Here is a 13,559-nt window from a genome sequence, read left to right on the forward strand (position 1 = left end):
AGTTTTTTCTTCAAGGATTCTGTTGTCGTAGCTACGTATGCAGTCTGCAAGTTTTTTATGCGGCCACATGCAAATATTGTCTGGGTACATGAAAATATTTCTTTGAAAATGTGTCCTAGACACTATATTTGTAAGTTAATAAAAGTAGAATTGAAACATTAGCACAATGTAGATTTGTATATTGTAGGGTAGAAATATATTTATCATAGCGATGATCTAACATTGGTTTAATACAATTGATATTTTTACTTAGAATACTTTAGCCATGCAATAGACTAAATATAATGCTTGTGTTTTAAAAGAAAAAAATATATTTACTAGGATTAAAGTTGCGCGAAAGATTTTATAAAATCTGAGGCTTGGAGAATTGCATGCTGGGAATTAAATTGAGACAGAAAGGGGTTAATGCATGGCTTGCAGAGCAGGTGCAGGTTACAGAGATTATTGACAAAACAGAATGCGATGTGAACAATATATATTTTTCTCCCCTACATTTTCAAAACGAAATGGCGTCGACATGTCAAACACCTGAATTCGTTTTTTCTTCAAGGATTCTGTTGTCGGTTTTCATTAAAGTGCAATGACAGGATGACACCTGCTGACATCACAGGGTGACACCTGCTGACATCACAGGGTGACACCTGATGACATGACAGGGTGACACCTGCTGACATGACAGGGTGACACCTGCTGACATGACAGGGTGACACCTGCAGACATCACAGGGTGACACCTGCTGACATGACAGGGTGACACCTGCTGACATGACAGGGTGACACCTGCTGACATCACAGGGTAACACCTGCTGACATCACAGGGTGACACCTGCTGACATCACAGGGTGACACCTGCTGACAGGGTAACACCTGCTGACATCACAGGGTGACACCTGCTGACATCACAGGGTGACACCTGCTGACATGACAGGGTAACACCTGCTGACATCACAGGGTGACACCTGCTGACATCACAGGGTGACACCTGCTGACATGACAGGGTGACACCTGCTGACATGACAGGGTGACACCTGCTGACATCACAGGGTGACACCTGCTGACATCACAGGGTGACACCTGCTGACATGACAGGGTGACACCTGCTGACATGACAGGGTGACACCTGCTGACATCACAGGGTAACACCTGCTGACATGACATGGGGTAACACCTGCTGACATCACAGGGTGACACCTGCTGACATCACAGGGTGACACCTGCTGACATGACAGGGTGACACCTGCTGACATGACAGGGTGACACCTGCTGACATGACATGGGGTAACACCTGCTGACATCACAGGGTGACACCTGCTGACATCACAGGGTGACACCTGCTGACATCACAGGGTGACACCTGCTGACATCACAGGGTGACACCTGCTGACATCACAGGGTAACACCTGGTGACATGACAGGGTGACACCTGCTGACATCACAGGGTGACACCTGCTGACATGACAAGGGATAACACCTGCTGACATCACAGGGTGACACCTGCTGACATCACAGGGTGACACCTGCTGACATCACAGGGTGACACCTGCTGACATCACAGGGTGACACCTGCTTGCATGACAGGGTGACACCTGCTGACATCACAGGGTGACACCTGCTGACATCACAGGGTGACACCTGCTGACATCACAGGGTGACACCTGCTGACATCACAGGGTGACACCTGCTGACATGACAGGGTGACACCTGCTGACATGACAGGGTGACACCTGCTGGCCTGGCAAGGGCTTAACAGGTACAGCCACAGAGGTAACAACCAATCAGGGAAGGAGGCGCATTTGGGGCAAAGGCAACAGGTGGGGCTAGCCGAGTTACTCCGGTAACCTGCTCAAAAGGTTCCACGAGAGGGCGTGGCCGGAGGCGGGGCCTAGCCACGCCTCTGGCCACGCCCTCTCGTGTAACCTGCTCCAAGGTTTCACGAGAGGGCGTGGCCGGAGGCGGGGCCTAGCCACGCCTCTGGCCACGCCCAGTCCACCTTGATGGTCCGGCCCCATAGCTGCAAGTTGATTCGAAGGAGCTTCCGCCGGGCCATGGCGGCCGCATGATGGCTCCGGTACTCGATGAACGCGTAGCCTCGGTTGAGGGTTTTGTCCCGGTAACAGACGCTCATCGTGACGTCCACCACGCCCTCCGTCGCACCGCTCATCGCCATCATCACCTCCGCTCGCTTCTTGTCCTTTGGCAGCGCCCCAATGAAGAGGTGGCGATTGTCCACGCTGAAGTGGACTCCAATGCGGCGTCCGGGACGGATCTCGAATTTGTTGAGTTTCTTGACGGCATCCGTGGCTTGGGCGAGCGTCGCGTAGGTAGCGAACGCATAGCCGCGGGTCTCTCCGCTATAATCCATCATGAGGCGGAGCTGGTAGAGCTTCCCCACCATCTCCAGCACGGGCACCAGCTCATCCTCGTAGAGGTCGCGCGGGATCCCCCCCAGAAACACCTCGCAGCCATGGGCGGGAGGGGGCCCCTGCCAGTCGGGCGGCGGTCCGAACTTCCTCTGTCTGCTCTCCTGGACGATGCTGTACCCCGTGCGCAACATGAGGTCCAGCAGGACCTTCATGCAGGCCATGCCGAGCACCGATGGTTTGGCTACTACGGTGGTGCTGGGGCAGCGCCTTGGGGCCCGGTGGAGCCCTTGACACTCCGCGCGGTCGCCTCGTGCCGACAAAGCCACGGGGGGAATCAGCTCCTGAAAAGCCAAATCCCCGGCAGGAACTCGCTCGGCCCAAACCTACAGGCCAGCAGTGAAGAGAGGAAGAGAGAGAGAGTGGAGACGGATGGAGAAAGAGAGACGCGTTTGTTCTGTCCATGGGCCTAAATGTGTCGTTAGCGTAGCCTGTGCAGTATGCATACAGCGCTTTTGTCAATCCACTGCTCGATGAAGCCCTCCCCCACATTGCGCAGAGGAAACAAGAAACACAAACTCACACGGTTCCCGGCATGCGTTTGTTTGTCCTCGGAAATGTTCACCGAGCGATGAGTTTGCGTTTCGAGCGGCGTTTGACTTCGCGCGGTGAACTTCGCCCGTGATGACATCACTGGGCACGACAGGAGAGGTCGGCACTGACTTTTAGCGCCGTTTTTTTTCTCCCCATCCAATAGTCCATGAGACGCTTCAAAATTAGACCGTTTTGCCGGTATCAAAGTATGACAAAATAAGAATAGATTTGATCCTTTTTTGGCAATAAACCGGGTGTTTAGATGTTCAAACACCAAACAGAAACCTTCTTCAATGAATCTTAAGATCTGTTTTATTGCCAGAAAGGATACAACCTATTCATATTTTTTCATAGCCCATGAGATGTCTCCTTTGTCGGTACCACGTGAGGTGGCCTAAATTGAGCAGTTTCAATTTCTCTACGTGGCCAGTGATAAACAAATGCAATAAGTGAGACTATCAAGTAATTTACTTTCATTTTCCATCCAAATAAATGGGTACGACTTAAGTTTTGCTACCTTAGGTGGTACCGAGTTCTGCTCTGGACCATGAGTGGGCCATTTAATCAATTTTGGCCAGTTTTCAACATTGTTAGGTCCCTAACAGCAACAGAGCTGTTGTACTACAATTGTGTTCATATTGGATCATCTTTACAACAGAGCAGACATGCAGACAGAGCTAATGCTTAATGCTTTCAAACCCTCATTGTTGAAATGTGAGTTTACTTGCAAATGGAAGCACAGTCCCAAATCATGACCGCAGAATGGTTGGAGCGAGTTGTTGGGGAGGGTGGTGGGTCTGGGGTTGAATTGCCATCATCAAAGCAGCACACGCCCCCCACCTTATGAACCACACAGAGTAATCACGCGAGCCAGACGTTGTATAGAAATGATTATTGTTGTTAGTGTAGCGTTCACCAAAACGATCCAGCATATGTTTTATTTGGTCACGCCATTCATATTCAGATATTCATTTTGCTTGTGTTTCAGAGTGGGCCGATTCATCTTTGATCTCATGAAGATGCCAAATCGCAAATAGGTTTTGATCAAGTTGCTAAAAGGATACAATTTTTAAATGGATATTTTAAATCAATGGAGTGCATGTTTTACAATTCACGCAGCTCAATAACGAAATAAATTATATCGCATGGTTTTAATTAAGTAAAATATTTTATATATATGAATTTATAAATGTGTCATGAATTATGGTGATGAATTTTGATTTGACCATCTCTTAAATAACCGCAGTTATAATTAGAGCTGGGATATCATCATATTTCTCAAGTCGTCGATCACTCAACCAAATATATCGGTTTCATTACTCGACAAATTGGAAAATAATTAGTTTTTTTTTAAAATGTGTCCGCATATGTGCCACTGGATGGGAGGTTATGGGCGCGGCATAATCAGTTGTATCATGCTGGGCGTGGCTTGTAGGGGGTTTCCTACCTTCGGGAAGCGTGACGCTGAAACGGTCGCTGTTTTTTAATCCACCCGAGTTACTGACCACGCGTTCCTCTGGTTAAGGAACCTTCACGCAAACTGCGGTCATCCTCGCAGTGCCTTTTGGCTCAGCCACCGAACAAAGACGGTCACGGTGTCGCACGCTGTCAGGTGTGTTTCTGCAGCCGCCTGGAATACTTTTTATTACTATATTAGGAAGCCACTGGAGCTATGCACATTCACATCTAGATTTAAAACTCATTTCTTTAGAACTGCTTTTTGTGTTCTAAGCTCTTTCGGTAAAGTCATGTTGAAGGGAAACAATAAAATAATAAAATATATAAAACACAATAAAAATTCTCACGACGTTTCGACCATAACACAAACGGTCATCATGATTTTTATTGTTTTATATATATTTTATTACTTTATTGTTTCCCTTCAACGTGACTTTACCGAAAGAGCTAAGAATATGAATTTCTGCAGTCACGAAAGCTTTAAATCAAAATGTAACTGCTTTGTGTTTAGTCTTTCGTCCTTCCCCCACATCTCTGATTGGCACGGTTAACTACCGTACAGCGTGAAAGAAGTTCAACAACATACATGCACACAAAAGTTATAAGTCAATTCACATAATCGACTAATCATATCAGCTCCTAGCTATATTGCACTCTTTGTAGGTGAGTAGGTCGGTAGCTGCACTACTGTTGTGACATTGCCTACACGATTAACTCTGCGGTGGCGAATAGCGTGAATGGTGTGTGTGTGTGATAATTATACATGACGACAGTGGTGTAGCTTGTACAGAATAAGTTAACACGATTTTTAATTTAGAGAGCATCTACATGCAACCGAATCTCACGACGCTATACCACAACAGACGCGTGCACCTAACCGGTAACAACGAGGCGTGATATTTGTCCGGTATTTTAAGAGAGAGACGGCCATAGGCAGAGAAGAGGAGGAAATGTATTTAGCTTGGACGTGGACAGATGGTTGAGGGAAGTAAGTTCCAGATCTTGGAGGCAGCAAGAGGAGAAGGCGAAGCAAAAGACGAACCGAGGGTTGACCTCTACACAAGGAGAAGGTCAACTCGCTGCTTCGATCAGAAACCTTCGGCTCCTGCGGCGCAGAGCGCACAGAGGCGGTGCCTGGTGTAAGAGGGGAGATGAGGCTTGCACGTTGGAACCGGCGACAGTTGAATCCATATTCAGAGACGTTCGATTTGTGTACAGGATACATCACGTGAGAGCCCGGAGTGCAGCGGAGGGGGGCGAGGCTGATTCATTCGGCCTCAGAGGAACGCCGTGACCCTCAACCGGTCCGTCATCAGTCTCAGCCGTGGTCTATCCGCTGCGGGGTGAAGGGCACCCCCCTTGTCAGTCGCTCTCGGTACTGCAAGGGCCACGTTACACTTCACTCCTGCGTCACGAAGCGATCCCGTAGCGCCGTCTCTACACGGGTTGGGCCAGACGTGGGCAAAGGACGGCCCGTTGGGCTTTTTAATCCGGCCTGCCGAACTTGTCCAAATATTATTATTGTTTTTGTTGTTAAATTAAATTTTACCTTTCTCCTGTAATGCCCCCGTTTCCCAGATTAGACGGCGCACTTTGACCGGGAGTGCGGTAATTGTTTTGGGCGCAGGCCTCAGACGTTTTCGTGATGTTTGATCAGTCACGTTACGACACGTTTTTGTGTCGTTCATGTTCATGCAATTTGTTAAAATTGCCTTGCAAATGAACGCTCCGTCCGTCTGTTCCTGGCCCGGCACCCTCTTGTCAAATTTTAGAACCCATTGGTGGCACCGTGAGTCAAGAAATCTGCCCAACCCTGGGTTGGACTCTCGGGCGCGTTCTGCGTTCCTCTGGCTGCCACTCGGACTGGAAGAGTCACACTCCGACTCGGTGCATCACACAGCCTTGAGAACAACGTTTAAACTATATTCTTAGCTCTTTCGCTAAAGTCACGTTGAAGGAGAAACAATAAAATAATATTGTTTTATAAATATTATGAGACCTCCTTTGCCAGTAACAAGATATAGGAATAGGTTTTACCCTTTTAACTGGCACAAAAACTGACACCTTTATTCAAGGCATCATGTTTGCAATAACCACAACACAAGCAGTCAAAATGCAAACAAAAAAGACAACTCTGATAATAATATTGGCACTGTCCTTGAATTTGATTGGTCCACACCCGAGACGGCTTTTCTTAGAGCCCAGTCTCCACTGGTGTTGGACCAGAAGACGCCAAAATTCAAGGACAGTGCATATTATTATCAGAGTTGTCTTTTTTGTTTGCATTTTGACTGCTTGTGTTGTGGTTATTGCAAACATGATGCCTTGAATAAAGGTGTCAGTTTTTGTGTCAGTTAAAAGGGTAAAACCTATTCCTATATGTTTTATATATATGTTATTATTTTATTGTTTCTCTTCAATGTGACTTTACCTGAAAGAGCTGAGAATATGAATTACTGCAGTCACGAAAGCTTTAAATCAAAATGTAACGTTTAAACTATTTCGTGGAAGTAAGTTGTTTTTGCTCTTGTCAGTAGGCGCATCTCTACACCTTGCAATGTCCTGCAACTGGCGGCGGCCTTGGGCTGCGGTCGTCTTTGCAACAGAGCTGCACTAAGCTCAGTGGGCCTCTTCAGCAGCTGCTGAGACTCAAGTCTGTAACGTGGATGAAGCAGCGGTGCAGTGGTTAGAACACTGAGCCATGACCCCATCCACCTGAGTTTAACTCCCACAATGGATAACATCAGTGGCCAATTACATAGGAACCTTGCCCTGTTCTGTCCCACCCGACATCCCCACCACCACCACCAACATCAACATCACCACCACCACCAACATCATCACCACCACCGCCATCATCACCACCAACATCACCACCAACATCACCACCACCAACATCTCCACCACCGCCAACATCACCACCACCAACATCACCACCACCAACATCACCACCAACATCACCATCACCACCACCACCAACATCACCACCACCAACATCACCACCACCACATCACCACCACCACCAACATCACCACCACCAACATCACCACCACCAACATCACCACCACCAACATCACCACCATCAACATCATCACCACCAACATCACCACCACCACCAACATCACCACCACCATCGCCACCACCAACATCACCACCACCACCAACATCACCACCACCACCAACATCACCACCATCACCATCACCACCACCACCATCACCACCACCAACATCACCACCACCACCATCACCACCAACATCACCATCACCACCACCACCACCAACATCACCATCAGCACCAACATCACCACCACCAACATCACCACCACCAACATCACCACCACCAACATCACCACCACCACCAACATCACCAGCACCACCAACATCACCATCACCACCACCAACATCACCACCAACATCACCACCACCAACATCACCACCAACATCACCACCACCACCAACATCACCACCAACATCACCACCACCAACATCACCACCACCACCAACATCACCACCACCACCAACATCACCACCACCAACATCACCACCACCATCAACATCACCACCAACATCATCACCACCACCAATACCATCACCATCACCACCACCACCACCACCAACATCACCACCACCACCAACATCACCACCACCAACATTACCACCACCAACATTACCACCACTAACATCACCACCAACATCACCACCACCACCATCACCACCACCAACATCACCACCACCACCACCAACATCACCACCACCACCAACATCACCACCACCAACACCACCACGACCACCAACATCACCACCAACATCCCCACCACCACCAACATCACCACCACCACCAACATCACCACCACCAACATCACCACCATCACCACCATCACCACCACCACCACCAACATCACCACCACCAACATCACCACCACCAACAACACCACCACCAACAACATCACCAACACCACCAACATCACCACCACCAACATCACCACCACCATCATCACCACCACCACCACCACCAACATCCCCACGACCACCAACATCACCACCATCACCACCAACATCACCACCAACATCACGACCACCACCAACATCACCACCACCACCATCACCACCATCACCACCACCATCACCACCAACATCACCACCACCATCACCACCACCAACATCATCACCACCAACATCACCACCACCAACATCACCACCACCAACATCACCACCAACACCACCAACATCACCACCACCACCATCAACACCACCACCACCACCACCAACATCACCAACATCACCACCACTAACATCACCATCACCACCACCAACATCACCACCACCACCATCACCACCACCAACATCACCACCACCATCACCACCACCAACATCACCACCACCATCACCACCACCATCACCACCACCATCACCAACACCAACATCACCACCAACACCACCACCATCACCAACATCACCACCACCACCATCACCACCACCACCAACATCACCAACATCACCACCACTAACATCACCATCACCACCACCAACATCACCACCACCATCACCACCACCAACATCACCACCACCATCACCACCACCACCATCACCACCACCAACATCACCACCACCACCAACATCACCACCACCATCACCACCACCAACATCACCACCAACATCCCCACCACCACCATCACCACCAACATCACCACCACCAACATCACCACCAACATCACCACCACCACCAACATCACCACCACCAACACCACCACCACCAACATCACCACCACCATCACCACCACCAACATCACCACCAACATCCCCACCACCACCAACATCACCACCACCATCACCATCACCAACATCACCACCAAAATCACAATCACCACCAACATCACCACCACCATCATCACCACCACCATCACCACCACCATCACCACCACCACCATCAACATCACCACCATCACCACCACCATCACCACCACCACCATCACCACCAACATCACCACCACCATCACCACCATCACCATCACCACCATCACCACCACCACCAACAACACCACCACCAACATCACCACCACCACCAACATCACCACCACCAACATCACCACCATCACCATCACCACCACCACCACCACCAACAACACCACCACCAACATCACCACCACCACCATCACCACCATCACCACCATCACCACCACCAACAACATCACCACCAACACCACCAACATCACCACCACCAACACCACCACCATCACCACCACCACCATCAAAGACAAACTATAGAGATGCCCCCCCCCCACCGTACGAGCCCTGGAACGAGACCCTTGGGGGGCGAGCCGCTGTTCAGTCTCCAGCAGCAGCAGCTGCCGCCGTGTGGCGCACGATGGGGTGACCAAGCGCCTGAGCGCGCGCCCGCCTTTGTCTCCCCAGCGAGCCCCAGGCGGCCAACATCGCCACCCTGGGCCGGGTGAGCAATCTAGCCGAGACCGGCGACACTCCCGGGGACCAGGCCTCACTACGGCACTTACCGGCGCAAAGCTCCGTAGGTGTCTGGGGGAGGGGTCTTGATGAGGTTACACACGAAACTGTTTCCTAGTGCGCTGGTGGAAGAGGAGGTCGCTTATGTCCGACGTTCCGTGTCACTACCACGGACGGGTGACTTGCGCGCGTGCCTGTGATCGCGTCAGAGGCCTTATCTTGACGCTTTCAGAAAACGTAGCGCGGATAGGCGATCACGTGTTTAGCGAGGCTGAGATTCCGTAGAACTGATAAGCACTGCCCGTAGACTCAGCACTGCCCATAGACTCATCACTGCCCATTCACTAGGAGACAGAAAACCCCAATAAGCTGAAATAGAAACCGAATAAACTTAGAGAGAAACCCGCGAAACGTAAAAAGCTATTGAATGCATGGCTGTGTGTGCTGCTTTGCATTGTCGTAGCTACGTATGCAGTCTGCAAGTTTTTTTTTATGTGGGCACGTGCAAATATTGTCTGGGTACATGAAAATATTTCTTTGAAAATGTGTCCTAGACAGTATATTTGAAAGTTTGTGAGTTAATAAAAGTAGAATTAAAACATTAGCACAATGTAGATTTGTATATTGTCGGGTAGAAATGTATTTATGATCTAATATTGGTTTAATAACATTTATATTTTTACTTAGAATACTTTGCAATGCAATAGACTTAATACAATCACAACTTTGTCTTTTATATATATTTGGAGATGCAGTGAAAAACTTTCCCAAAATTCATCACACGGTTTCAGTTTTTTGATTTTCAGTTTTATTTATTTTGGTTATAGTCCCGTGAGCCATTCGGCTCTTGAATCGGGTGCAACCACAACAAGCAAAAAAACAAAAACACGACCAAGAAAAACATCTTACAGTGACTCTGTGTGACTGTGCAAACAACACTGTCATGGCACGCAATGAGAGGGCAAATGTCATAAATATTCCTGTAAGCCCTCGCATCTTCAACATTAATGTTGCCATAGAAACGTTGTGGGGTGTTTTGCTTAATTTAAAAAAAAAGAAAAATTATTATCTGTTATTTTTATTTTATTTTCTATCTACGTGACTTTACCGAAAGAACCAAGAATATTAATTCCTGCAGTCACCAAAGTTTTAAGTCAAAACATTCACACACGTTGACAAAGCCTCACCTTGTGTTGTTGTGGGCAGGTCGCTTCTGATAACAAGAGCGGTATAGGAACTCAAGCGGGCTTGGCCTGCTAACAAAAGAAAATAAAAACTGCGTGAATATTTACAATAAAACAAAGTTACAAAGTAACCAGCCGGGTGAAGACAAATTAAACTTAAGCGAGATAATTAAAGTGAATGCAATCAGGCGAGGGCAGGAGGCAAGGCCCCGCGTGGCTAGGCCCCGCGATGTAAAGTTCCAACCTGGACATCGATTCCCATGCTCGCTGCTACTCAACTGACATCCCTACGAGAGAGAGCGAGGTTCTACCTTGGTAAACAACAACAATCACAACCACCACCACCATGAGAATTTCTCACCTCGGATTTCAGTGCAAGCGCGGATCGGCAGCCTCCTGTTACCTAGCGACGTCACGCGGGTAAGCAAGTAACATGACGCCACTTCCGGGGTAAGAGACACGCCCCTCCCACAATGAGCGGCTCTGTAACTGAATAAATTATATTCTTAGTTTTTTCGGTAAAGTCACGTTGAAGAGAAACAACAAAATAACAAAATATATATAAAACAATAAAAAATTCTCACGACGTTTCGACCATAACTCAAACGGTCATCATCAGGTGTGTCGGTTTGCATAAATTTATTTTGAAAACGGCATATTTATTTATATATATAAAAATAACGTTTGCGTCACGCGCAACGATGGCAGTTTGCCAGGACTAGTCCATCTATTTTTTGAAAAGAGGAGGGGGGAGACGAAATTTGTTTTTATGTATGCTGTCTGAAAGGCACTGTAAGCGTGAACAATCAATCAAGAACTGAAATGATTTATCAAATCTTTCCAATGATTGCTAAGATAGAATCCATCTTCTCGGTTGAAATTGTCTCTGTGTTTGTATATGTGGATAGCCTCATGAACGAATCTCTCATGGAAGCCAGATGGCTTACAAAGAACCTCCGTCTTGGAAAAGTCAATGGCATGTGAGCCTACTGAATTAGAACAATGATCTGCTACGGCCGAGGTGTTGGTCCTACCGTGTTTAAGGTCTGCTTTATGTTCACGAATGCGGTCCGAGATATGGCGTTTGGTTTCTCCAATGTAACTACTACCACAGAGGCAACTTAGTTTGTAGACACCAGGGTATTGTATGTCCGGAATCACATCTTTTACAGACGGAACCAGATCACGGATTTTATGTAATGTGTTGAAACGGACCTGGATCTTGTGTTTATTCAAGATTTTGGAGATCTTTTTTGTGATCCCAGCAATGTAGGGTAAAGTGATGGTTTTGAAAGGCTCCTCAAGAGGGTTCTTCTTCATGGTTTGAGTGATAGCTTTGCGGATTGTATAGTCGGAGTAACCATTAGCCCTAAGAGCTTGGTGTACGTGCTTGAGTTCACTGCTTATGTGTTCCTGGTCGGATATGCATTGGGCTCTATGATACAGAGTCTTGATGAGAGAATTCTTCTGTGATGGATGGTGGTGGGAATCCGGTTTCAGATAAGCATCCGTATGGGTAGCTTTCCTGTAGACAGAGTGGCTCATTGAACCATCAGGTCTCTTTTTAATTAGGACATCCAAAAAAGGTATCTTGCCATCTATTTCGACTTCCATGGTAAATCTGATGGCTGGGTGTATGGAATTGATGTGGTCGAAGAATTTGTCTAGAGCAGGCCGGCCATGTGGCCAGATGACAAAAGTGTCATCCACGTACCTCTTCCATAAGGTTGGGCGCAGAGTGGCAGTCTGGATGGCGTCAGTCTCAAATTTCTCCATGAAAATGTTAGCTATAACTGGAGAAAGGGGGGAGCCCATTGGGGTGCCCTCAGTTTGTTTGTAGAAAGTTCCATTCCAAGTGAAGTATGTATTGGTTAAACAGTGTCTCACCAGGGGGGGTACCTCAGTGTTTAGTCCTTGATGAACCAAGTCTTCAATGATTGCAATGGTGTCAGGTACAGGAACCTTGGTGAATAAGGAAACTACATCAAAACTGACAAGCAGGTCGTCTGGGGACAGGGAAATACCCTTGATTGTTGATACCAGGTGAGTAGAATTTTGTACCGCAGAGGTGGTCTTTCCAGTGAAAGGACGCAGGATTTCAGACAAAAAACGAGCTAGTTTGTAGGTGGGGGAGCTGATAGTAGAGACTATGGGACGAAGAGGTGTATCAACTTTATGTATTTTTGGTAAGCCGTATAATCTTGGTGGCCTGGCAGCAGAAGGTTTCAACGAAAACTGTTTAGATTGATCAATTAATGCGGTTGAATCAGAAATTATTTTGTTGGTTTGTGTGACGAGGCTGTTGGTGGGATCTCTTTTTATTTTTGTATAACTACCATCGTCGAGTAATTCTTTAATTTTGTTGTTGTATTCTATTTTATCCATGATAACAGTAGCATTGCCTTTGTCAGCTGAGAGAACTACAATATCATTCCTCTTTTTTAATTTATATAATTCAAAACGCTCATCTTTGCTGAGGTTGCTAGCTGGCATCTTAGCGTTTT

The 13,559-nt window shown here is 47.6% G+C and overlaps 1 pseudogene; it reads right to left on the minus strand.

The window, feature by feature from the left end:
• Nucleotides 1–1,699: 1,699 nt before the first annotated feature.
• On the minus strand, nt 1,700–11,129 carry LOC142917104 (putative RNA-binding protein 46 pseudogene; annotated as a pseudogene).
• Between the last annotated feature and the right edge of the window lie 2,430 nt (nt 11,130–13,559).

The sequence above is a fragment of the Petromyzon marinus genome, unplaced genomic scaffold (assembly GCF_048934315.1).
Source record: "Petromyzon marinus isolate PM22_M1 ecotype Great Lakes invasive population unplaced genomic scaffold, UKy_Petmar_22M1.pri1.0 PM_G_Scaffold_41, whole genome shotgun sequence".
Classification (NCBI taxonomy): Eukaryota; Metazoa; Chordata; class Hyperoartia; order Petromyzontiformes; family Petromyzontidae; genus Petromyzon; species Petromyzon marinus.